Source organism: Saimiri boliviensis, chromosome 2 (genome assembly GCF_048565385.1).
Source record: "Saimiri boliviensis isolate mSaiBol1 chromosome 2, mSaiBol1.pri, whole genome shotgun sequence".
NCBI classification, from domain to species: Eukaryota; Metazoa; Chordata; class Mammalia; order Primates; family Cebidae; genus Saimiri; species Saimiri boliviensis.
In genome coordinates this window covers 175157163-175182812 of record NC_133450.1, presented here as the reverse complement: position 1 = coordinate 175182812, position 25650 = coordinate 175157163, and the positions used below count along the sequence as shown (strand labels likewise).

Sequence of the window (25650 nt, the reverse complement as noted above, 5' to 3'; positions counted from 1 at the left end):
GAGATCGCGCCATTGCACTCCAGCCTGGGTAACAAGAGCGAAACTCCGTCTCCAAAAAAAAAAAAAAAAAAAAAAAAAACAAGAGATGTGTATAGGATTTTTGCATTTTGATTCTTCTATAAACTCTAGATGTATGGTTTATACACTTATACACTGATTTCAAAACACAAAAAATAATCATAATAACTATATCATTTTGAGAAAACAAGATCTTACATGTTTAGTGACAGCGTCTAGCATATACTAAGCTCTCAATAGAAGATGGAATCCATTATGATGATGTTATGACATGCAGATATTTGTATCACTTGCAAGAAGAAAATACCAAAAAGTATTATACCTTCATCTGTGTACACTGTTGTATTCCAAGACTTCTGGGAAATTACATTAAATTCACAGTCATATTAGAAAGGTCAACTTAATGGTTTTGAAACTTCACTCATTTAAGTGATAGTACCAGAAGAGATACCTAGATTCTCAATCACAGCTAAGAATTCTACCTAGTTAAATAACAGGCACCCAGTGGGTGTTCATACTGATAAATATGGGATGGGATGTTTAGTGGCCTGTATCAGAGAATTCAGTTCAGCCTTTAAGGAAAAAAAATGATCAACTAATATATATATATCTTAGTAGAGAGACTAATAGTGAATTAAGTATCTACTTAAAGCAATACTAACTAGAATCTATGCATAAAATCATAGAATTGTAAAATTAGTAAATTACCTTAACCATCACCTCTTTCAATTACTTATTTACAGCTAAAGAAGCTAACATTCAGTGATGTCAATTGACTTCTAGGTAACAATGAGTTTGTTGCAGTGTCAAGACTAGAATACAAGTTAGGATGGAAGCTGCAGAAAGGGTCCTACTATTGGTGTTTACCAGACCAAATAGAAGGAAAGACGGGAGGTTATTGGGAGTGGAAAGGAAAATAAGTAGGATTAGGTTTGGAAAATCTTGTACCAGCTCTCTTCAAAGGAGCACAGCAGTTGCAATCCACTAAAGTTTCCCTACAATACAAGCCTGATAAATCACTATTTGGGTAATAATTTTGAATGATCTCTTTTAAGGCCAAATTCCTGGAAAAAAGACAGACACAGCTAATACTGAATGGCAGATAACATCTCATATGTAATTTCAGAGAACTCAGCCTCAGTCACACTCTCACCTTCATCACCAGCATCTTATACATTTGATGGGCATAAAATATAACACTTGCTCTTACTTACTCTTCTCTTGGAACCATGTTTCTCCCTAGCCAGTCACCAATCTAAGGCAGACTTTGTCATTATTCCTTCAATAAGTACTCACAGGACACCTATTAGGGTTAAAAGTTCTGTACTAAGCACTAGGAATTTGTGCCTAGTACAGATGAAAAGTGTTTAACCAAATTCTATTTACTCTATCCAATTAGGGGAGACACCGATGTATTCCAAAGAAAAAACAGACCAACATGAAGTAACTTCCCTCAACCCTTATGTGGCAAGGACAATTAAATAAAAGCTCATAAAGAACCTTTGCTTGCTTCAGGACCTTATCAGCTTGAGCCAGCTGATAGGGAAAGTGGGTCTTATGGCTGAACTCTTGAACCAGGAAAGGACCAGTCCAAAGTTTCTGTCAGGTGACGTGACCTGCAAAAGCATTTTCATTTCTTGGCTTATCTTTATGACTGAAGAATGATTGCCTCTTATTTGCTCTAGTGCTTAGAAAATGTTAAATTGCTAAAGGTGTCCCAAGAGAGTTTTCCTTCTAGGGAAAAAAGTAATCCCATAAATTCAAGGTTAAATAAAGAAAGAGTAGCTTAGGTTATCAAATTATGTTTTTGTCTTTCAGTTTGGGGAGAAGGTTTTTTGTTTTTGTTTATTTGTTTGGTTGGTTGGTTAGTTGGTTTGGTCTAATGTCCAGTGGTTTGGGAGCCTTTGTAACAAGCAAAACAGCTGTTGAACAAAAACTAAACACTTGCCTAACTTTTATATTCTAACCTGTTGCTGCTCAGTGGTGTTTGTAGTAGTCCAGGACAAGAAAGTATGACCTCATCAGTTATTCACTCATTGCTATTTACCAATTTAGTGAGTTTCATTGGAAATAGACAATTAAATGTAATCAACTTGGGAGAGTTTTAAATTGTAAAACTGCACAAATACGTTTCTTTGTAAATGGAAAGGCTGAGTTGCACATGAGGTATTTTTCTAAAAGAATAATTCAGTGTGCAAAGCCAAGTTTAAGCCTCCCTGCTTGTTAGGGGAAGCTAGGTTTGAGATCCTCAAGTAGGACTGTGACCAAACTGTATGAGTGTGCACTGGTGTAGCTTAACTACCTTATAACTTAAATACTGGCACAGCTGAAGGCAGAGTCAATAATCATTTAATGTCTATGGCCATACCTCCCCGAATGTGCTCGATCTCATCAATGACTATTTATTGAATGACCAAGCAATGTGCATTGGCAAGCGTTCAAACAATTAAGAGTAATACTCCTTTCTCAACTGATTTATTGTCAGAAACACTGAATTAAATGGAGTACCCAGTCTACCTAAAACAATCAATAGACAAAAGCTGTCTAATCAAACACCAATGTCCAGAGCCCACTGGGAAAAGCACTGACTTATTCAAAATGGAGCATCAGAATACAGTAAAGTTACTTTTCAGAGATTAATTCTATTATAAAGAAAACAGAGTAAGAGAGATAGAAGGCCCAAACAAATATATAACCAAAAAATACATCTATCAGACAAAGTCAAGGCAACTTCTTTTTAATCTCAGAAATTATTTCAATTTAAGAAAACAAGACTAATATTCTCATAGTAAGAAAAACCAGGATTTAGGGTTGTATGCTGGGTTCTTCATTTTAGTTAACTTTCCCATTGATGGCTGGTTTGTTTCTTAGACCTTGACCCTGCAATTCACTGAAGTTCTTTATCTGAGATATAGAATGCCTTACCTAATATATTCCTTCTCTGTCCTTCTGAGAACATATTGCCCTTCTGAGAACATATTCCTCCACAGGAAGTTCACCTGAAACTAAATAATACCATCAACAAGTACCTCATATGGAAATTTTCCTTGGCTGCCTGAAGACCATATCATGAGGCCAATCTCATCCTTTTGGAAGACTATAATGACCAGTCAGTCATTCTCTATAAGACCAGAAAATTGTATATCTGGTTGCAGTACTGGGTGGGGGAAGTCAGGACAGGAGAAAGCAGCTTTAGGTCACTCGTTCCAAGGCCCCTGACATGGAAGGAACAATCATCTAGTACACACAAATGATCATTGTAATCCCTAGTACAAGGACTTGGGGTGTGGGAAAGGAAGCTCAGCTTGGAATTTGAAAGCTAGAATTGCAAGGTAAGAGATCTGAGAGTTTCAAGTGGGGAGTGTTTCCAGCATTTCAGAGGAGGCTACTTTGTTTGTTTTTAGTCTAGACTGAGAGCGCAAAGGCTTAGGAAATATGCTTTAGGTTTGAAGACACCCTGGGGTTGTTTTGTTTCTCCACTTAGAGCCCTGGGTAATAATGCACATGCCAGTGCCTGCACGCAGAGCTGACTAAGGGCTACCAATGTTGCTTCTCTTTCTCTCCACACCCAGTAAGTAATGAAGGATGATTGCCACTAGCTTCTTAGAACCACTTTCACATCGCCCACACTACTGATGTCTTCGATATTTCAGATGTCTCAGTGTTTCTCAACTGAATCAGAGCAATGTCTTCTCATTGATGTCCCTACTGCCAGCATCTGATCTGCACTCCATACTGCCTTCTAAAGAGCAAATTTGAACATAGGACTTCCCTGTTTAAAAAGTTTTAGTGGCGTCTGATACCCTTTACCACGAAATGCAGACTATCCTACAGTACGGTTCCTGATAAGACCATTACCTTAGTTGGAATCCTGTCTTTGCTAGTTACCAACTTGGGAAAGTTTCTTAACCTGTTTGATCTTACATTCCCTCATTTACAAAATGAGATAACATTAGTCCTGCTTCATATGTTTGTGGTTAAGATTCAATGAGATACACCTTTAAAGGAGTTTAGTGTTGTATTTAATTTTTAGTAACTTTTGGTTATTATTACTATTATTATTTTACCATCTTACTATTAATAGCTACAAAAGCCTTCCCACTAACTGGCCCCTTCTCCTTCCCCAATTCTGTACCTTACTACTGGTTCATGAATAATCACACCTTTTGTATATGAAGTGCCTACTTTTTGTCAGTCCCTTATGCCAAGGAATTTATATATATTACTTAATCTTTAACAGCTCTGCAAATTAGTACTACTACTTTCATTTTACAGATAAGAAAACTGAGAATCAAGAGTCAAACAACTTGCACTGAACACGGTGGCTCATGCCTATAATTCCAGCACTTTGGGAGGCCAAGACTGGCAGATCGCAAGGTAAGGAGTTCCAGACAAGCTTGGCCAACAGAGTGAAACCTTCTCTCTACTAAAAATACAAAAATTAGCTGGGCGTGGTGGCGGACACCTGTAATTCCAGCTACTTAGAAGGCGGAGGCATGAGAATCGCTTGAACTTGGGAGGTGGAGGTTGCAATGAGCCAAGATTGTGCCACTGCACTCCAGCCTGGGCAACAGAGCAACACTCCGTCTAAAAAAAAAAAAAAAAAAAAAAAAAAGAGTCGACTTGACCAAAGTAATCCAGTTAGTAAGTAATAGAGCTCATGGTTGAAATCAAAGAGCATCATGCTCCAAATCTGTTTTTTATGGCTACATTATGCTGCCTTTATCACACTTGATTTTCAAAAAATTGCCACAACAGTATTTCTGTTCCCACAGGCTTTTTCAGGATGCTGGCACTTCTCCATTCAGAGGTGAAATTTATGCTCCCTCCTGAGCCTGAGCAGGATCCTATAACCATCTCAACTAATTGAGATGGTTATAAGAGAGACTAGTGATTTCCAAGGCTTGATCACAAAACGCAATATAGCTTCTGCCTGGTTCTCTCTTTCCAGACATACAGCTTTGAAGGACTAAGCTGCCATGTCAGGAGTTCTGCTACCTGAAGCTGCTATGCTTAAGAGACCTTGTGAAAATATCATGCAAAAGCAGAGATGCATGAAGAGCTCCAGCTGTCTGGTCCTCCTTCATGTAGTCCCAGCAGACACTGCATGGAATAAAGGCGAGCTGTCTCAGCCAAACTTCACAACCTGCAAATTCATGAGCTAAGTAAATGATTATGTTTATTTAAGCATCTAAATTTTAGGGTGATTTATTATGCAGTAATAGAAAACCAGAATATACACAGAAACCTCCAATACTAATCAATTTCATTTCCGCTGATGATATACCTTCCATGATCTTCATATGTACAGCTGCCTCTGCCTACAAGTCATCATGAGCCCACAATATCCCAACCAGTATACACATATCCTCATTTAAAGAGTTATTTGCTTTCAAGAATCAATGTAGCTATTGCGGTTTCAATCATCTTTCTTCAAATTGATGAGTAGGTGGCTAAGGACCCAAGCTTCTAGTCAAAATGCCTAACTAAGGCTAATTATTTTTTGTTCACTCCTTCCAGGCTGTGGGCCTTAACCTCTATAGAACCCTATTTCCTCCTAAAGAGAGTAATAGTAAAACCTCCATCTTAGATGTATTGCAGAGATTAATTTATAACTCCTAACAATGTCCCTGGTATTTAATGTTCAGTGATATTCAATGTATGTTGCTTTTATTAGAGAACTATTATACTACATCACAAGTGTCTATTTATTCTTCCATTTTCTCCTCTAAACTGTCAATCATTTGGGAACAATAACAGTAAATCTTCAATGCCTGGCACCTAGGATATGCCAAACACATTTTTTATTAAATAAGTAAATGAACAAAAAATAAACAAATGGTTGAATGGATGAATATAAGAATGAGTGAATGAATGAATGAACGAGTAGGTAAGTATAAACTGGCTTCCCTTTAACTTCTTATGCCCAGCCTACAGGCAAGGTTAGGTGATAGTGGTCTCTGGTCCTGTGGAAAGCAGTCTTAGTGACTTGCTGCATGCTTTTCTTCATGTCAGGCCCAACTTTTCTCTTTTTCTAGTGGTGCAACAGTACTACAGACATTATTTCTGAGACTCCCTCATCCCCAAAGCTATATAGAGAGCATCCTCACTTGGGCAAATGAAATGTTTTGCTCCTGACAATCCAAACCAGATGGCAGGACTGTAAGAAGAGTCACTTCCATAATTTGACATGGCCTTTAGCTACAGGTTTCCTTTCCACTTCTAGCCATTTTATAGCATGCCATCTAAGTGCCTGACCTTGCCAAGTAAAATCCAATTAATCTTTACTATGTCATTCCTCTTTATGGCCTCCACGATATGGCAATGCCATATGGTGGCAATGCTATGAAAGGGACTCTGCTCTTAGCTGATAAGCAGGTTTGCATTGCACTAAGCAAATAATCTGCCTTCTGACCCATATATACTTCCCTACTAATATCTGCTTAATGGAGAAATTGAGAGAAATTATTAAAGAGTAGCACAATATTAACTAATAAGAAAGATGAGAAGATTTTACATTTTTATTTCACAGAATAATTTACTTATATTTATATTTATACATAAAATTCTGATAAGAAAAGCTAACACACTACAGATATGTGGGCTGAGTTGTAATAACTGTCACTGGAACTCAATGCTATTCCAGTACCTCAGTGTTATGCCTGTACATTTTGATTTCAACAGCCAGAAAACCCCAATGTGTCCATTAGTGTTCTGGTATGTCCCCTTGCCTCAGCATTCAAAAAATCTAAACTATTTTTTTAAAGGATTAAAATACAAGGTGTTGGCTATCTACGCACATAAATTGTTTTAAAAGCAAATGTAGAGCTTATCTTATTGCTGTTATTATTATAGGCTCCATGCTTTTTATAACTTTAATCTTATAAATTTAATTATTCTACATTCTTTCTCGGAAGGAATTGTTTGAAATCTGCAGAATGCTGAGGTTTAGAAAGATTTCTGAGGTGTGGCATCACATCTTTTGATTGGGCAGCAGTCTCGAACGATATGGGCCTTTGCTGCTGACTCACCAGAGGGCAGCAACTTGGAAGCTTGATGTCAGCATGCAGGAATGTCAGACACTTCTCTCTGGCAACCCCCAGCCATAGCCCAGAGTTAAGCAAAGCTTTTTGGGTTAGCCTCTGACCAACCTCCTGGCCGGACTTCTCAGTGCCCTGGCAACCAAGCTCCAGAAAAGAAAATCCAGATCTTAGCAGGGCAACACTAAACTCTTCCAGCTATTTATTAGTGATGATTACAATATAGTTGCCCAGTCATAGTTGGGATATGTGGGAAACTAGTATGGTTTTCTGGGCAACCCTCCCCTCTACACACACACACACACACACACACACACACACACCCCACACACACAAAACACACACACACACACCACACACAAAACACACACACACACACACACACACACACACACCACACACACACACACACACACACACTTTTCTAGAAAGAAAACAGCAGAATGCAGAAAGTAACCTGTTAACAGTCACTAGTAAGATTTCTAGATTCTGGAGAGATTGTGTTTTGTTTTTATTCCTGGTTATTTTCCTACATTTCTGAAGCCTTGGATGACAGCCAGGACCATCTCTGAGGCCCATTCCACCTTAATAATCTCTATTGTCTCATGAATTTAGCTAACTGGGCACTTTCTGAGAGGACTGGCTTTCTAACGCTGATAAAGCAGGGCAGAGTTGCCAGCCACACCCTTGCTAGGCCCAGATCTATGAATACCTGTTTTTGCATGCTATCTAGTCTCACATCTCTCCTGCTCTCTGCCCCATCCCCTCACTTAGCAGAAAAGAAAATCTTAGCTCTAAGATAATTAAAATGTTCATTGTTTTGGGCTTTTAAGCAAATATCTCATAAGAAGCAGCCCAAAGGAGAGACCAAGGGAGCAGAGAAAAAAGCCATATGAAAACAGAGGCAGAAATTGGAGTGATACAGCCACAAGCCACAAAACACCTGAAGCCACCAGAAGGTGGACTAGGCAAGGAACAGATTTCTCCCTAAGAGCCTCTGCTGAGAGCATGGGCCTACCAGCACGGGCTCTTAGGGAGACTAAAATCAGAAGTCTTGATTTTAGACTTTCGGCCTCCAAAACTATACATACATTTCTGCTGTTTTAAAGCCATCAAGTTTGCAATAATTAGTTCTGGCAACCATAGAAAACTAACAATCGCTTACACAAAATCATGCAGGTAATATAAACAGCAAGCCATCTAGCAGGGAAATTCTGGTTTTAGTATACTAGATAATTTTTCAGTACTAAAACTGTTGGTTTCAAAGGCAGGGAAAAAATAGAAAGTGAGAGTGGCCTATAGTAAAAACAAGAGCAAATGTGCGATTCAAAGGAATGTCTATTATTCAGATGCATCTCACTGTTACTATGAACCCAATATGGCCAAGTCTTTCTATTTTTATCAAAATTTTATCTTAAATTTCCTGCATTTTAAGTGTTGGTTTAAAAACCAAACAGGCAAACAGCACTCTGTGGTCACAACCAAATGTGTTTGACAGCTGAATTATGACCATAAGCCATTGGTTGCAGTCTTTCGAGCTAACTGACCCTTCCAACAGTATTGAAGGTATGTGCCGTAGACAGTTCATGATAGAACCAAGAACAGGGCCCTGTTGTCCTCCTTCAAAACCCAGTCTGCTAGCCCAAGCCACTTACATGCAAGCTCTTCCCATCCTTGGTATAGTCAGAGAGAAATATTCTGTTAAAGCCTGAGATAGTGTATCAGCTTCTTGCTTCTAGGCCTCTCTCCTTAGTTTTTCTCTGGTAGTTTGAGTTGCACTCTTATGCATGTAGAATCTAGACGGGGTGTGTGTGTGTGTGTGTGTGTCTGTGTGTGTGTGTGTGTGTGTGTGTGTGTGTTGAAGAGGGTTAGGGATACCAGCTTTGCAATGAAATGTGTGATTATTTTAGAAGTAAAAATAAAAGAAAACAAATTACTCACCAGAGAGAGCTGAAAATCAAAAACCATTTCCCTGTTCTTGTTTTACCACAAACCATTAATAGATATTTTACTAAAGGGATTGATATTTAGGTCAGGTAGCAAGATATAAAACTGGGACATTACTTAAAATTGACATAACACCTATAATTTAATTTACTAAGTTATTGCTTCTGTGGCCATTTATCACATTTCTAGAGCTACCTATCTTTCAGTTTCAGACAGAGTACCTTATAAAAGTGTTATAAAGTAAAGCAATTCAACTAGATTGGCTTTTTCAGTCTGCCTATGAAGGTGGTTAAGAAGATTGTTATGAGCATTGAAAGTAATACACAGATTTATAACTGTTGGTTGAGTCTGCAGTGAGGAGGAAAAGTTGTAATTAATATTTATAATGATCCTTGTGTTATGGAAATACCTACTCTGAAAAGAAGAAGTGCAGGCTTTTGAAGGGTCTCTCTGAAAGGCAGAGGAATTTTAAAGATTTTCAGAAATATAGAAAAAAAAATGTGTCTCCTTATTGGTGGACCATTATCCTCAGTCAAATTAAAGTCAAGTTTTGGGCTTTTAGGCAAATATCTCATAAGCAGCCCAAAGGAGAGACTAATTCATCTCACCCATCTCCTTTATCTCAGCCTTCTGATACTTTGCCATTCTCTTCTTTCTGGAAACAACCAGCACAACAATCCTAACAAAGAATCCTAACAAGTTAATAATAGGAAGGCAAGCGACTCAATTTTAAATTGGGCAGAATATTTGAATGGACATTTCATCACAGAAGACACGTGAATGATTAATAAGCACTTGAAAGATGTCCGAAATCATTTGTCATTAGGGGAATGAAAGTCAAACACACAGTGAGGTACAACTTCACACCCACTAGGCTCAAGACTGTCAAAAAGACAGGCAATAATGAGTGTAAGCAAAGATGGGAGAAGTGGGAACTTCATACATTGTTGGTAGAAGTGTAAACCACTGCAGCCACTTTGGAAAATGGTGTCTTAAAAAGTCAAACAGCAATTTTCCATACAACATTCTACTCCTAGGTGTCTACCCAAGAAAATAAAAAATGGCTTCCATAAAAACATAAATGTTTAAAACAGCATTATTCATAAGAGTCAAAAAGCAAAAACAACTGAAATGTTCTTCAACTAATGAATGGAAAAACAAAAGGTGGTATATACACACAATAGAGTATTTTTTCGGCCATAAATAAAAAGGAGTGAAGTACCATACTGATATTGGCAACAACACTTATAAACCTAAGAAGCATTGTCCTCAGAGAAACAAGCTAGACACAGAACACCACCTTTTGAATGATTTAAGATATATGAAACATCCAAAAATAGGCAAAGCTATTACAAAAACATGGAGGATTATGGTTGCCTGGGGCTGGAGATGGGAAATGGGCATTAACTAAATGAGCATGAAGGATCTCATTAGGATGATAACAATGTGCTATAACTCTTGTAGGAATGGTTACACTACTCATTAAATCTAAAAATCATTCCATTCATGCACTTAAAATGGGTGAAATTATAGTATGTAAGTTGTACCTCAATAAAGTTGCTTTAAGAAATTAAAGAAATAATTAAAAGAATAAAATATAGCCTATAAAACACTATCCCCTTTATCTCACAATCAATCTTTAAACAAATGTACCAATGATCCTTACTAAATATCTCTTACTTTTTATCCTTTTACATATTTCAAAAGCATAATATGAAGTTCAAACTATTAAATGTACAAAATAGAATGCAATGAAAACTTTTCCTACCACTGTTCTCCCTCAGCCACCCAACGCCCTTCACTAAGGGCTACCAGTGCTATTAGTTTCTTGTGTATCACTCTAGAGACATCTTATGCATTCACATTAACTTTACAAATACATACATGTGCATCTATCCATGCACACCTTTTTTCCACAACTTGTGGCATAGAATATGATTTTGCACATTCCTTTTTTTTTTACTTAATAATTAATACCATATCAGGATCTAAATGTGGCTCAAACATTTTTCCTCTTTACCAACCCACCACCTCAGTATCTCTTGCCTGGACCATTGTATTTCATCTAATTTGAGATGCTATCCGTTATATAACACACTGTTATTTGAGGGCCCTTAAGAGACAACATAATGCTGCCAATTAAATTATGACATGCCATTGATTGTAAGATTCATTCCAATTTGAGAAAAAAATGGAATGTTAAAAAAGTACATATATGTGCATCTAAAAACAACAAAATATGTAATTAGAACAGTCTCCCAAACTTGATATCAAACCCAGCTCTCCTTCAATTCACCATCTGTTATCTTGCCAAAGTAATTTTTCTAAGGTTTAGATGGCATCTTTTTACTCCTCTACTTAAAATTTTGTAGACTCCCATTGCTACAGGATGAAGTCCAAATAACTGAGTGTGGCGTACAAGACTCTTCCCATTTCCGGCCTCCTTTCTCTCTCCTACCCTATGCTCTACACATGCCCAGCTATTGGCTATTCCTCAAAAATGGAGTGTTCTTTCAAAACTGTGCTTTTGTACATGTTGTTCCCTCTCCCTGGAATACACTTGACCCCCTTTCCTCCTGGCTAAATACCATTTGTTCTCCAAGACTCATCTCTGGGAAAACTGCCATGAACTTTCTCAGTTCAATTAAATGTCCTTTCTGTACTAACACCCTCATTGCGCTTAATTCCATCAAAAGCACTTCTGGCCTAGTATTAGGCTTCTTTGTTTCCTTGACTGTCTTCACTACTCCTACTTTTCTTGCATTACAAAAGATTGCCACAGTGCCCGGAACACGGTAAGCATTCAGTAAGCATTTATTGGACGAATGTGTACTTTGGCCCCTGGATGTAATCAACACATCTGCAGTAATGGAGGTGTGGTCAGCACAGTGTAGGGGAAAGTACACGGGATCTGAAGTCAGAAGATGCCAGTTCTGAGCTCTGACATTTCGAATACTCTGATCTTAGTTTGGTCTGTTAATGTTTCTAAGATTTGCTTTCCTCATCTAAGAACATAAACCTTAAAGGGCTGCTGAAGGGACTCAATGAGAGAAAGTGTCTGAAGTAACTGACACTGAGTTGGTGTTCCAAACAGTACATCTTTTGTTAGAGTGACTAGAACATCCTATGCTATAGAATGCATTTGATGTACCCTGAAAGCAAAAGACACTGACGTGGTTACAAGTGGACTTTGCTTTTCATTTTTTATTTTATTTGTGTAAAGGTAATACATATTGTGTTTCAGAAAGCAAGGTGATTAAAAAAACAAACAAACGCCCATGGCATTTCCCATAACCCCTATAAGTTATAGTTTCTTTTAGATCTTTCTTGTGTTTTCTTTTTAAAATAAATGCTAACACATATAAAGATATATTATTTTCCCCTTTTTTACTATATATGTGTGTGTGGGTATATGTATATACATATATATATATATATATACACATATGTACATATATATTCACAAAGAGAGAGAGAGAAAGAGACAGAGAGAGAGAAAGATATTCTATGTGCACTGTCTACATTCTGTTCTGAATACTGTTTTTTTTCCACTAAATATCTAAATGGACTTTATGAGCCTCTAAATTTGCCCAGAATGATTCTAATCAAGAAGATAAGTATGTGGAAAGAGAGATTTTATTTATTGCTTCACATCACAACTCTGAACTGTAAGCAAGAGGTAAAAGCTTTGACTCATAGCGTCAAGTCTTTCTAAAAGGAACCACAGAGAAACTGCTTGACTAGAACAGTGAAAGATTAGGTTTGCCTTTTGTATCAAGCCAGGGTCAAAGAAATTGCAACTGGGCTGGAAGGGCTGTGAAGATCTTATCTCAGCATACTGCCTTGAGATTAGAGGAATGCAGCAGAAAGCACAAACACATAGACAAGTAAGTCTTTAGCACTACCTGCTACCTGCTTTTTGTCATATGAATGTCATGCTTTCCAGTGAGCCTTCACCCTTAAAGGACAATATTATTCTTAGAATTGTAAACAAGTTCCATGTTAGGGTTGTGGTTCAGGTGCAGTATAGGATTTGCACTTTTTAAAGCTATATCTGAATGGAAAGCAAGAGCTAGTGGTATAAGAAGGAGACTTGGGCTTTGTAAGTAGTTATTATTCTTTCAATTTTGTTAATCACAGCAAATGATAAAGTTATAAGCTCAAAAGTTTGGCAAAATGTAGATATTAGAATAACAGATCTTCGTTTCATTGACAACTTTATGGCCCAAGTTGCTCATATCCTCCCTCCATTTTTCCAATTTTTTTACTCAGCTAAGTCACTGACCAGAGTTCTTAAACTCCCATATGAATGGCTCTAGTTTAATCACTGTGCTCCTCATTCCCAAATTCCTGACTGCCACTTCCTTTACTGAAGTTCTCCACTTCGGTAGGGAAACAGACTAGTTAGGTGCAATCCAGTAGGTCAGTCAGCACAGGCAGCAAGTTCAACACCTCATGCTATAAATTACCATCACCCTGATCCCATTTATTGCATGCACGCACAGCAGAAAATTTATCAGAAAGATTAAGAGTGGGCTGGTGAAGAGAACAGAAGAAACTCTCTGATGGTCTTAGGTAGGAATGGAAGACAGGACTGCATTGTAGTCACGTAAGGCCGGAGAAGTGGAAGCCTGAGCTGTTTTTCTGCACTGTGTAGGCCATAACACTGCAAATCCAGCAGGCAAAGAAAAACAAGGGCAGGGATCTATGGGAACCAGCAATCAAAGGCACAGAATCCAGCAAGGTGATGCCTGAGTCTGAGAGACTGATGAGCAAGATGGAGAAGGCCAGGTAGAGGAGGGCAGAGGGAACAAGACACGCTGAGCCATTAAATCTCTAAGTCTTGAAATAACATAGAACATTTTAATAACTCTTCACAGTTCAGTGTGATTGGAGATGAAATGCCAGTGAGACAGGGCCAGGATCATGGTGAAAACTGGAGAGGTGACCAGAGAAAAATAACAAAGGACCTTGAGAGGTCATACTATAGATCTTGAATTTTAACCAGAAGGCACTACTGAGAGCTGCTGCAGGATTTTAAGCACAGAACAATAAGATCAGCTTTCAGTTGCAAAAAAGGTCACTCTCATACTTACATAGATCATGGATTTGAGCACTGTGTCCATAGCACTTTCCATATTATAGTGCAAATTAGGCAACTGTCTGTCTCCACACTAAGCTGTAACCTCAGTGAGGGGAGGGAGCATGTCTGTTTCTCATTATTATATCTCTGGTACCTAGAACAATGCCAAGTACATAGTCTTGAATGAATGAATGGTATTCAATCTCATTCATCTTTTCGTCTCTAATGCTCATGCAGTCCTTAGTGCAGTGTAGGTAACAGATAAAGGTATGCTGAACAAATGAATAAATGCTAACTTCTGCCTCACTCTCCAGTCTCATCTGTCAACATTTCCCAAGATTTGTCCTACAAAAATAAAACTGTATAGTTTTCCCAGATGTATTGTATGGCTTGCCTTTTGTATGCTATTCCCTCTGATTAGAATTCCCTACCCTCTTCTCCTATCTTGTGAATTTCAATTGTGTCTCAATACTCAGCTTAGATTGGACCCATGGGGAGAAGCTTTTTGTAATACCAATACCTCCTACCTTCATGCTGACCCACAAAAGGTTCCTCTTCATCTCTCACTCCTGGTTCTGCCTGTGTACTTTCTCATTTATGTGGTTTTTATTGCATTCATCATTTTGCATTATAATTTATTTGTGTGTCACTCTAGATTTTGAGCTTCTAGAAAGCAAGGACTGTCCCATTTTGCTTCCTCAACAGTTCTCAGCCTAAGATTCAAACATGAGGAAGATTCAAATAATGTCTTTGTGAAATTGAATTGTGTATTTCTTGAAGTTAACTATATTCTATCATCTCTGAATTTGAATCATGGTTTACTCTTGAATATATAAAGCATCTCAGGTTGACGTTAGCATGAACCCTGAGAGTTGGCAAATATTTCCGTGGTTCACAAAATCTATTGCCTTTGTGATTTCCTGTCTGTTCTCTCAACTTTTGTGTCTGAGTCATGAGATAGCCCATTCATCTTTTGTTTTATTTGCCCTTCAGAGCCTGTCTCTATCCAAACTATATTGTAAGAAGCTTATAGGGATCAGAACTGTACATAGTATTCTAGGGACAAACACAAACTTCCTATTATTGTACAAATGAAGAGTAATGTGTTTTTACTCATTTTCAAAATTTTTCTAGTGACAATCATGATTTTATTGGCTTTTGAAATAGAAACAATAGTTTGAATCAGAATCTTCGCAATGACTGCTCAGTTTTCTTTTCAACAACAGCTCAATGACCAGTGCAGAGGTCTCTTTTCCCTTAAGCATCTCTTTTCCTTAGTGATCCACTATTTGCAACAGTTTCTTTCAACCCTGGTTACCAGGATCCTGTCCGACATGATATGGTATGCAACTCACTCTGTCCAACTAAAATGTATGAAAAAACTAGAAACTGATCTCTTTCGGTTTTTTCTAAAATTAGCCATTTTACATTTTGCATCTAATTTCCACCATCAAGGTAAAATAATTATCATCAGCATGTGCAGACTGCTAGATTTGTGACACACTGTTTTAAGTGATTTACATTATATAAATGACACAGTCATTTTAATCGTCACAAAATCCCTCTGACTTCCACATTATTTTATCCGCATTTTACAAATGAATAAACTGAGGCACAGAGCAGGTGAGTAATTTGCCATAAGTCACAAAACTAGCATGCGGCAGAGTGGAGATTTTTAACCCATGTAGCCTGACTCTCTGCGTAAAATTGGAATTTGGTGGAGACAGAAGGAAAGAGGAAAGACAGAGTTTTATCAGCTTTTCCAATAACAGTGTCACTTAGGGTGGGTATTTAGACTTGCTGAGCCTCAATTTTGACATCTGTAGTGTAAAGATAAAACTGGATGCTTCACGGTTTGTTGGTTGTAGTAAATATAACCACACATGTAAAGTATCTGGCTAACTCAAAGTGCATAAGACATGTTGCTTCTTTCCTCTCCCAGTTAGTCCTCTATTTTTAGGTCACGACAACCACTTTAAAGCCATTATTGAAAACCATCAAGTTTCCCTTCCCAGTCCTGTCCTGTACCAACTGCATGAACTGAAGCTCCTGTTTCCTTTCTTGTAATCTGGCAATCATAAAACCCATTATGGAGATTAAATGAGATCATGTTTGAAAGGCAATTAGCACAGTGCCTGGCATATGGTAAATGCTCAATAAATGGCAGCAACTATAGCAGTGGTGATGATAAGGAAGAGGACAGGATTAAGAAGGATTATGCTGATAATGTTTTCAGCCTGATTCTCCCTTCTAACCTAAAAAAACTACCGTCTGCCCTTTAGAACTATAAGAAATGGAAACGCTGTTCACAGATAACTTTCTTCAAGGAGGGAAATAACTTGAATCCTCAGAGACTAACTCTCTAGGAAAACAGTTTTAACCTTCCAGCACATAAAGTAATCTGTGGCACTTAATAAGATATCAAATATCAGGGAACCATTCAGAATTTCTGGCCAGTAGAAAAGTTCTATGGCCCAGAGACCCAGACATTTAGAGTTTGAACCAGCTCCTGGTGATTTTGAGTTGGTAGCTCTGGGATCACGCTACAAACACTGCCCTAGGATTAAATCAATGCATTTATTTCCTTAAACCAACATCATTTTTAAGAATCTAAATGGAATTTTCAGTGAGATTTAAGACTAACTTTTGTTTTAAGGGGATTATTTATTAGGAAACATTTATCATCACTCACCAACTCAAAGCATTTGTGCAAATATAACATAGTTTAATTATTGAGAATAAAATCAATAACAAAATAGACACTCCCTTGACAAATGTGTGTGTGTGTGTGTGTGTGTGTGTGTGTATTCACATGAGAGCCTTAAAAGAACTTTTAGTCTATTTTTATTATCTCATAAAATCTGGTCTTGGATTTCATTCCCTGCTAGACTCTACATAGTCACATCAAATATATACCAATTGTTATATAAAGGATAATGGGTTGATGTTTTCTGTAATCCACAACGGGCTAACCACGTTTCATTTAAACTACATTTCTCACACGTTCATCAGAAATGTTTTAATACACTTCAAAAAGTTCACCCAATGAGCATCTGCAATATTAGTTTAAAAAAACTATTCATGGAGGGTACCACTTCAAAGATTAAGAAGTTGAGGAAGGAGAGTTTACATTTTCAGAGGCCACAAAGAAAGTCAGCATTATAATTTAATTGTCATCAAACTGATTCTGTGCCCAAATACCTGGAACACATTTGCCATCAACTAAAATTAGTCAATTTTCTGTTTGCATTAGAAAAGTAAATTTGAAAAAATAAAATTTTCATATTTCATTTTGGCTACTACTATAGTTTTAGGATATTATTATGAAATCTAATCTGAGGCCAGGCATGGTAGTTCACACTTGTAATCCCCGCCTTTTAGGAGACTGAGGCAGATGGATCACCTGAGGTCAGGAGTTGGAGATCAGCCTGGCCAACACTGCGAAACTCCATCTCAAAAAAAAAAAAACCATACACACACACACACACACACACACACACACACAAAATTTAGCCACATGTGGTGGCCCACACCTGTGGTGCCACCTACTTGGGAGGTAGAGGCTGCAGTGATCCAAGATCACGCACTGCACTCCAGCCTGGGCAACAGAGTGAGACTCTGTCTCAAAAAAAGAAAAAGAGAAAAAAATTAAATCTGAACTCCTTCAGGAGACAATTTAAGCTCACAATCCAGTGAGGCAGATAACTGGGTTAAAGATAACTTCTTTACTGACCTTAAATAAAGACTTTTGATATTTGAGACATTTGATAATTTTTTGATATCTCTAGCCAAGCCACGAGTAAACTAAAAACTAAAGGAAACTGATGTGTATTTTGTAATATATAACAAATAACTTCACTTGCAGATACTGAACATCTAAGCTTTTACAAAGTTTTTCTAACATTTGTTATGTAAAGAATTATATCAGGTGAATATCACCAACACAAGATTTGTTTATCTTCAATATTATGTTGATCAAATACTTTTAAGTCAAATATTTCTTTCAATGGTTGGAAGTAACATGTTAGAATTTAGTCATTATAAATGTTTAAAATTAATAATTGGCTCAATCTAATACCAAATTTCAAGGGAAAAAAGTAAGAAGTTTAAGCAGGGCAGAGTAACTCACGCCTGTAACTCCAGCACTTTGGGAGGCTGAGGTGGGAGGATTTCTTGAGCCTAGGAGTTTGAGACCAACCTCAACAGAATGGAGAAAACTTGTCTCTGCAAAATACAGGAAATAAAATAAAATAAAGAAGTTAGCCAGGCATGGTGGCATGTGCCTATAGTCCCAGGTACTTGGGAGGCAAAGGTGAAAAGACCACTTGAATCTGGGTATGTCAAGGCTGCAGTGAGCCATGACTGAGCCACTGCACTCCAGCCTTGGTGACAGAGTGAGACCATGTCAAAAAAAAAAAAAAAGTTTAGTAAGTTTTTGTGGTTCCTAATATAAAACAAGTAACTTCACTTGGAGATAATGAACATCTAACCTATGAAATTTTTCTAATACTTTTCTAACATTTGTTATGTAAAGAATTGTATCAGATAAATATCATCAATTCAAGATTTTCTCTTCAACATTAGTTTGATCAAGTATTGACTGAAATTTGTTCCAAAGACTATTCTGGGTCTTATTACATGTTTAATATGTTAGTCCTACAGCTGAATTTTTAACTATTATCTTCTGAAATTAGAGATTAAAGTGATCTACTTGATCTTGTTTGTTATCCTATGCCTTTTAAAGGAAGATTTATTTGGCTAGAAAAATGTCAGGGGGTGTTTTGAAAAACTAATGGACCATCATAAATTAGAATCGTGATATTTTTGCTCAGATGACAATGTGAAAAACAAATGCCAAGTCTTTGCGTTTCTCTTTGGCTGGACAAGCAGGTGTGTGGTATGCTGCTGATGCTGATCCATCCAGACACTCAAGTTCAGACAAAGGCAATCCAAAGTTTCCAGTCACTTCTGTTTATTTTAGCAAAGGGACTCATGTGAACTCCACCCAGGCCTGGGAGTCTGCTTACCCAGGGATAATTTTTACTAGGTACATACAGTGGTGTTTCAAAGTTCACAAGGATGACTTTATAGGGTTGGATGATTTTCTTTCATAGTGCCTGACCTAATCCCTTGAAACCTCCTAAAGGCAATATCTCTGTAACTTATATCTACTTAAAGTAGCTGTTGAAAGAGCAGTAATTCTCTACTTTAGTGTATTTAAATTAACATACCACTCTTACTCATTGATACTCAAAAACCATGTTTTGCACTTAACCACTGTTTAGAATGAACTGAATCACTCAGCCCTAACATTGCTGATTCAGTTCACTCCCAACTGTGGTTAAGTGTACTAACTGAATCACATGGTGACCAGAGAACACATGTAAAGTTTATAGCATAAAGTATATAGAATACTGGTTCTTTCCCTAGGGCCTGTGAACCTTCTGTGAAAATTCTGTGTGTGCGTGTGGGGGGGGGGGGCACATGTGTGCACATTTGTGTATGTGTGCAACTGTGCATTCTCTTGAGTAGAAGAAACATGGTTATCTAGAAATTCTCAATGGGGTACATGATTTCAAAAAGGTAAATATCACTGACCTGGAGAGAATAATAAATGATTACTTGTCCTTGCTTTAATATCAAGTATAATAAAACATTTCAACATTTGCTTCTTATGACCTTTCATAATCCCAGCAATCAAAGCCTGATTGCTCCATAAGCCCTTCTCTTCTCCTAAGGGTTGCCTGGAGCTTCACCCCCATATGTATTGTTTGGGATGCCAGGCCCTTGAGAGGGGTCTTTTCCTAGGTCAGCTCCAAGGGGCAAAAAAGCACACCAGATGATTTTAGAAATTACAGCATGACATTTAGATAAATTCGTATATTAACAGATATTTTCCCTTCTTTTAGTTCTTCAGATTGTAGCAAGAAAATAGTCTCAGTCAGTGGAATGATTATTTTGTCACTTCTGTAACACTCCCTAGTGTCTCCTTTCAAAAGAGATAGCAAGCCTCAAGCTCAGAGTCTTTATAGGAAACTCTATCTGACAAATATTTAATAACATTACTTCACTCACAGCATTTTTTAATGACAATCTTCTATTTAAGGCAAATGATGTTGGTTTTCAAGTTATGTTTAGTGAAAAGGTCTATCTTCAAAATAAATGGATTTAATTTTTTAAGGAGAGACAACTTAAAGATAAGTATTTCTATTAGTACAGATGATACAAGGATATGACAAAATCAAAGGATATGCAAATGATAGAAATTTGGAAAACACCTGACTAAACAATTGCTAATCAAGTCATGCTTTTATTTTCAAAAGATTGACAGTATATTCAATTTATTTAGGACACATATTATAATCAGCAATTTCCACTAGGCGTTTCTGAAAAATTGTTCTCGCTCCTAAGTGGGTATTGAACAACGAGAACACATGGACACCATGGACACAGGGAAGGCAACATCACACAATGGGGCCTGTCATAGGGGGCGGGGCTAGGGGAGGAATAGCAGTGGGTAGGGGTTAGGAGAGGGATAGCATTTGAAGAAATACTTAATGTAGAAGATGGGTGATGGATGCAGCAAACCACCATGGTATGTGTATATCTCTGTAACAAACCTGCACACTCTGCACATGTATCCCAGAACTTAAAGTATAATAAAAAATAAAAATTAATAAAATAAAATAAATGTTAAAAAATAAGAAAAATAAGCATAAACTGAGAGATGCATTTAGCATTGATCAGTTAGGATGCTTTCAGATACTTGTAATAGAAAACACAAGTAAAAGCATCTTTAAAAACTAAGGATTATTTCCTGATGGTTCCAGAGTAGATTCGGTCAACGGCTCAACATCATTAGGGATCCAGGTCCTTGCTATAGTGCCCTCTGCTACCAACAGCATGTACTTGTGTCCTCAGACTTGTCCCCTCATGGTCTCAAGATAGCTTCCATAGCACCAACTCTTGACCCAACAGTGACCAGGGCCAAGAAAGGATAAACCACAACATGCTGGTCTTTTTAAAAAGGCAAGAAAACTTGCCCTGTAGTTTCCCATATTTACCCTCCCATTTCATAAACAAGGCTGCACCTCTTCCCCATACCAAAACCAAACATTTCCAAGAAAAAAAGGGAATTACCAGAATTGCCTTCGCCTAATCCTGATTCACCTACAGAGCTAAGGAGGGGCAAATAAAGATCATGGGACTAGTAATTGACCAATAAAGGGGTTCTCTTCGCAAGGAGAATTAAAAAACAGCTGTTGGGTAGGCAATTCACGTGACTTGCCATAGTGTGAATTAACATAGGTTGCAACAATTCTGGGGGGCACAGAAAGGCTGATAATTAATGTTGGAAAAAATATTATTTCAGAATCACAAATAAGTAATACAAATCTGGGCCATGTTGATAAAATATATACAGTAGATATAATTTGGAAACTAATCTTTTTTAAGGTTCCAGATAAAATATGATCTCAAAATAAATAAATAAATGGATAGATAAATAAATAATCTCTGGGACTCAGAAAATACTGATTGGCTGAAAATCCTTCTCCCCTATCCCACCTGCCTCAGACCCTGTGAACAGAAGGATACGATAGGGCTAACCAGGGCAATAAAAATATGAGTTGCTATTACTGTTTTGAAGAATTTCCTATTTTCTAAAATATTCAGAGAAGTCATGGGAAAAAAATAAGAATATTATTGAACTCTAGTAGACATTTTCACTTTTTAACTTTTAACTTACATGCCAGATAAGTGGAGGGGCATCTTCATCTCACCTGTGCTTGCAACAAGTACATGTTTTAATCTGGCCCTGGCAGGTTAATTTGTCTCCAAAAAAACTGAGATTAGATATAAACCTCCAACTCACCTTTCTCAACTTACTTGTGTTTTAAATACTTTTAATTGTGCTTACTTTTTAAGCATAATTCTTGGCTTTATTCCCTATTCCAGAAGGAATAGAGTAAAATAAATGGCTGAGTAGGATATGAACTGAGACATGAGAAGACAAGAAGGGCCATTCAACAAATACTGATCAAGCACCTTAGGGGTATCAAGTTCTTTGCATCTGTTCTGATTGTCATCTCAATAATAACTCTACCACATGGAGATTTTTATTCCAATTTTAAGTATGTAGAATTAGGGACAGAGTAGGAGAGTGATTCGATAAAGTTTGTAAAGCTAGTAAATAGAATGAAGATTTAAATTCTAGAAGTTGGAATTTTCTGACCCCCAAAGCTCATTTTTTTTTTTATTGAACTATCCTGGCTCCCGAGGGTTTGGATAGCCAAACACTGAAGGACAAAATCAAGAGGCTGTGAAACTGAATCAAAGAAATGGGCTACAAGATCAAAGAAATAGAAAAACAAGTCAAAACCTAATCTAGACAACAAATAGACATTTAGAACAGGAGACCGGGACTCTTGTCTAGACATGGTCAGAGAAAGGAGGGAGGTCAAGAATCAGTAGTGACTCCAAGATACCCTGAGATATAAAGGGAAGGAACTTTTATATGTTTCTTGGTGTGGGGCCAGAACAAGATGTAGGTGTGGCTAAGTCCCTGGGATAAACAGGCACACCTGAGGAATAAAGAATGCACTTGGCAGGGTGGGGTTGGGAAAAGCATACCTTGAGGGTAAGCTTGCTTTTTCCCAGTTAGGTGAGATTTCATTTACCTCATACAAATTAATCTGTGGGCAAACTAGTTACCTAACTTTTAATTAATTGATAAACTTTTTTCTCCTTGTCATGACCCAAGTATTTCCATATTTTATACATGGAAATGTATAAAGAATTTTGTTATAAATAGAAGTTCTTTTTGTCATATATTTTGGTAACCACAATTTATTGGAGGTTATCAAAGCTATAATAGTGTTATCACATTTGAGTTCTCTGTGGAAAAATGTTCACTCTACTAACATTTATTCCATTCTCATACCAAAACGCTGTGCTGGTGTTGCCTGAGTTGACATCCGGGTGTTAGTGTTATTTTAGATATCTGTCACTTATGGAGATTAAGTATCATATTACAGTTGCTGGACCAGATGATTACACAGTTTCAGCTGTATGACTCAGCTTGTGGAAAAGAATGCAATTTCTTTAGTGTATCAGTTTTAACCAGCCAGTCTTCATAATGAATGCCCTGTTCATTTTTCACTAGCCCTACTCATTCCTATAGTGCTACCAAGAAGACATGGCAAATGTCTCTATTTATCCTAAACCTAAAGATAAACAATGTTTGTGCTAAGACATATCTTCAATCTGGGATTACCAAGAACCTATTTTAGTTTCAACCCAAAGTTGGATATACCCCACAAAACAAGTTGAGAGGTCAAATCATGCAACAGAACTCCCAGAGACAAAAAACAGTATCACACCCCTCCCCACCCACTTTCTCTGAAAGTACAAAAAATGTAGACTACCCACAAGCTGTTAGACAAAGGCTGAAAGGTTCTTTGATCAGGCCAATCCTTCTGCTCCCTGGGAATTATACAAACTCTTATTAAATATAATTTACTGCATAGCCAATTTCTGAAAAGAAATTCAACTTATTTTTAAATAAACTTTTCTGTATTTACACATAATATGAAATTAACCTGAAAAAGTCAATGGTGGTAGATTATATTGCTTCTTTTACAAAGGTAATGTAGAAGTTGTCTGCTTGACCTAGGAACAGCCCTATTGTGAAATAGCCCAAAAGTTCTAGGCCTAGAGTCAAAAAGAGACTTGGGCTCAAATCTTGGCTAAATTATTTGACTACATTACCTTGGGTGTGTTATATAACTTGACTAAATGTCTTCATCTAAAACATAGGACAATAAGTTTTACTTAACAATTGTTGGTTTGAATCCAATGAGATGGTGCAAATAAGTACTTATAACAATGCATGACTCTCATGGAACTATTAAGAAATTGTAACATAAATTTAAAAAGCAAATGATTCAATCAATGGTCAGAAAAAAAGATGTAAAGTGATTAATTATTAAGGGAAACCTGAAGTTTTGAAAATTCCATGCAAAATATAGAGCAACCACCATCCAAACACCAGTGTCCTCCATATCTAGATCTACAGCCTTGACCTCTATTCTAAGCTTTAGACTCTTAATATCCAACTAAATCCACAGGACTAGTCCATCTCAACACGTCCAAACTGAACTCAGCATCTTACTTACCCTCCAAAAACTTCATTGAGTCACAAAATTCAGAAACCTGGATACCATCCTAAAATCTTTTCTCTTTGCTCCACCACAAACATCTAAATCAAGGCCAATCAAACTGTGGCTCTTGAACCTGGCAGAGCTTCAGCATCACGTAGGGCGCTTTCTAAAAATACCAAGTTGTACTTCAGAGATTCTGATTCAGAAGGTTCAAGGTATGCCATAAGAATTTTCATTCAGAAATAAATAAACAAGACCTCCATGAAAATTGGCTACTCACTGAGATTTGGGAGCCACTGTTGTAGTACACCTTCTTGCCATATCTCAAATCTGTACCTTCCTCCCTGTCCCAGCTGCAGCATTCTTACCTCTAACTCTCCTGTCTCTCTTGAATGAAATCATTCCGTAAGTGGGCATTCTGCATCTCCTTTACTCCATCCCATTAATTCATCCTTCCCAGTGCTTCCAGATCCATTTATCTCAACTCAGGCTTCAGAGAAAAATACATCTGAATTCACATCCCTGCTTTGCTAATTACTGGGTCTATAATCTTGAGCCAGTTAGTTCATCTGTGTATGAGGCAATCTTCCCATGAGAAAATGGGAATCTATTAAATGTTATTCAGATGAGATAACATATCTATAGTTCTTATTACAGGGCCTGGCATACAAGAAGCTATCACTATTATCATCATTATTGTTTTTGTTATTATGACACAAATCTAATCATGTAATTCATGTTACATGTTGTCTTCCTGCTACCAGTCTTCTTTTCAGTAAGACAATCCCAGGGTTAGGCTTTCTTAATTCCAATTGGTTTTCACAAGCCTGGACCTCTAATGACAACTGGTATCCTGACTCTACATGAAGTTAGTAAACACAATCCTGCACATGTTTTCTATAGTGTGCAATTTGCCACAGGTATAAAATCTACATAATTATATGCTCCTCCTTAAAAATAAAGTTCTGACTAATTCCTAGCCAACACTTAAAGCTTAAGCTCCGATAGCAGTACAGTACTGGCTAGGAATTAGTCAGAACATCAATACCATGATACATTTATCTATTCCTTCATGAAACAAATTTTGGAGTGCAGTGGGATTCAGATATAATGGACTCAGTTCCAAGTCTGGCTCTGTAGCTTTCCACATGTGTGATCTTGGGCAAGTTATCTGATGTTGCTGGGCCTCTATATCATGATCAATAAAAGGAAGATATAACATTTTCTGATGAAATTGATGTGAATAGTGAGCCCCTAGCACATTGGGTGCCTTGGACACAAGAAATCAAAACACAGTTATGTTGCTACTGTTATACAAAGAGCAATAATGAGGGTGATGACAATGGACAATGTCATAACACACCATTGCTTTCTTTTTTTTTTTTTGAGATGGAGTCTCGCT

At 37.3% G+C, this 25650-nt stretch overlaps 1 long non-coding RNA gene across 2 annotated transcripts in view; it reads right to left on the bottom strand.

Moving 5' to 3' along the window:
* The window catches only part of LOC104651417 (uncharacterized), a 207517-nt gene that overhangs the window by 106650 nt on the left and 75217 nt on the right, over positions 1-25650 (bottom strand). Inside the window, exon 5 of one of the 2 annotated variants that reach the window (XR_012516606.1) lies at positions 18217-18312. The exons of the other annotated variant lie outside the window; for it this stretch is intronic. This is a non-coding gene — a long non-coding RNA (uncharacterized LOC104651417). Of the gene's footprint in view, positions 1-18216; positions 18313-25650 lie in introns of those variants that run through there. 2 annotated transcript variants of the gene reach the window in all.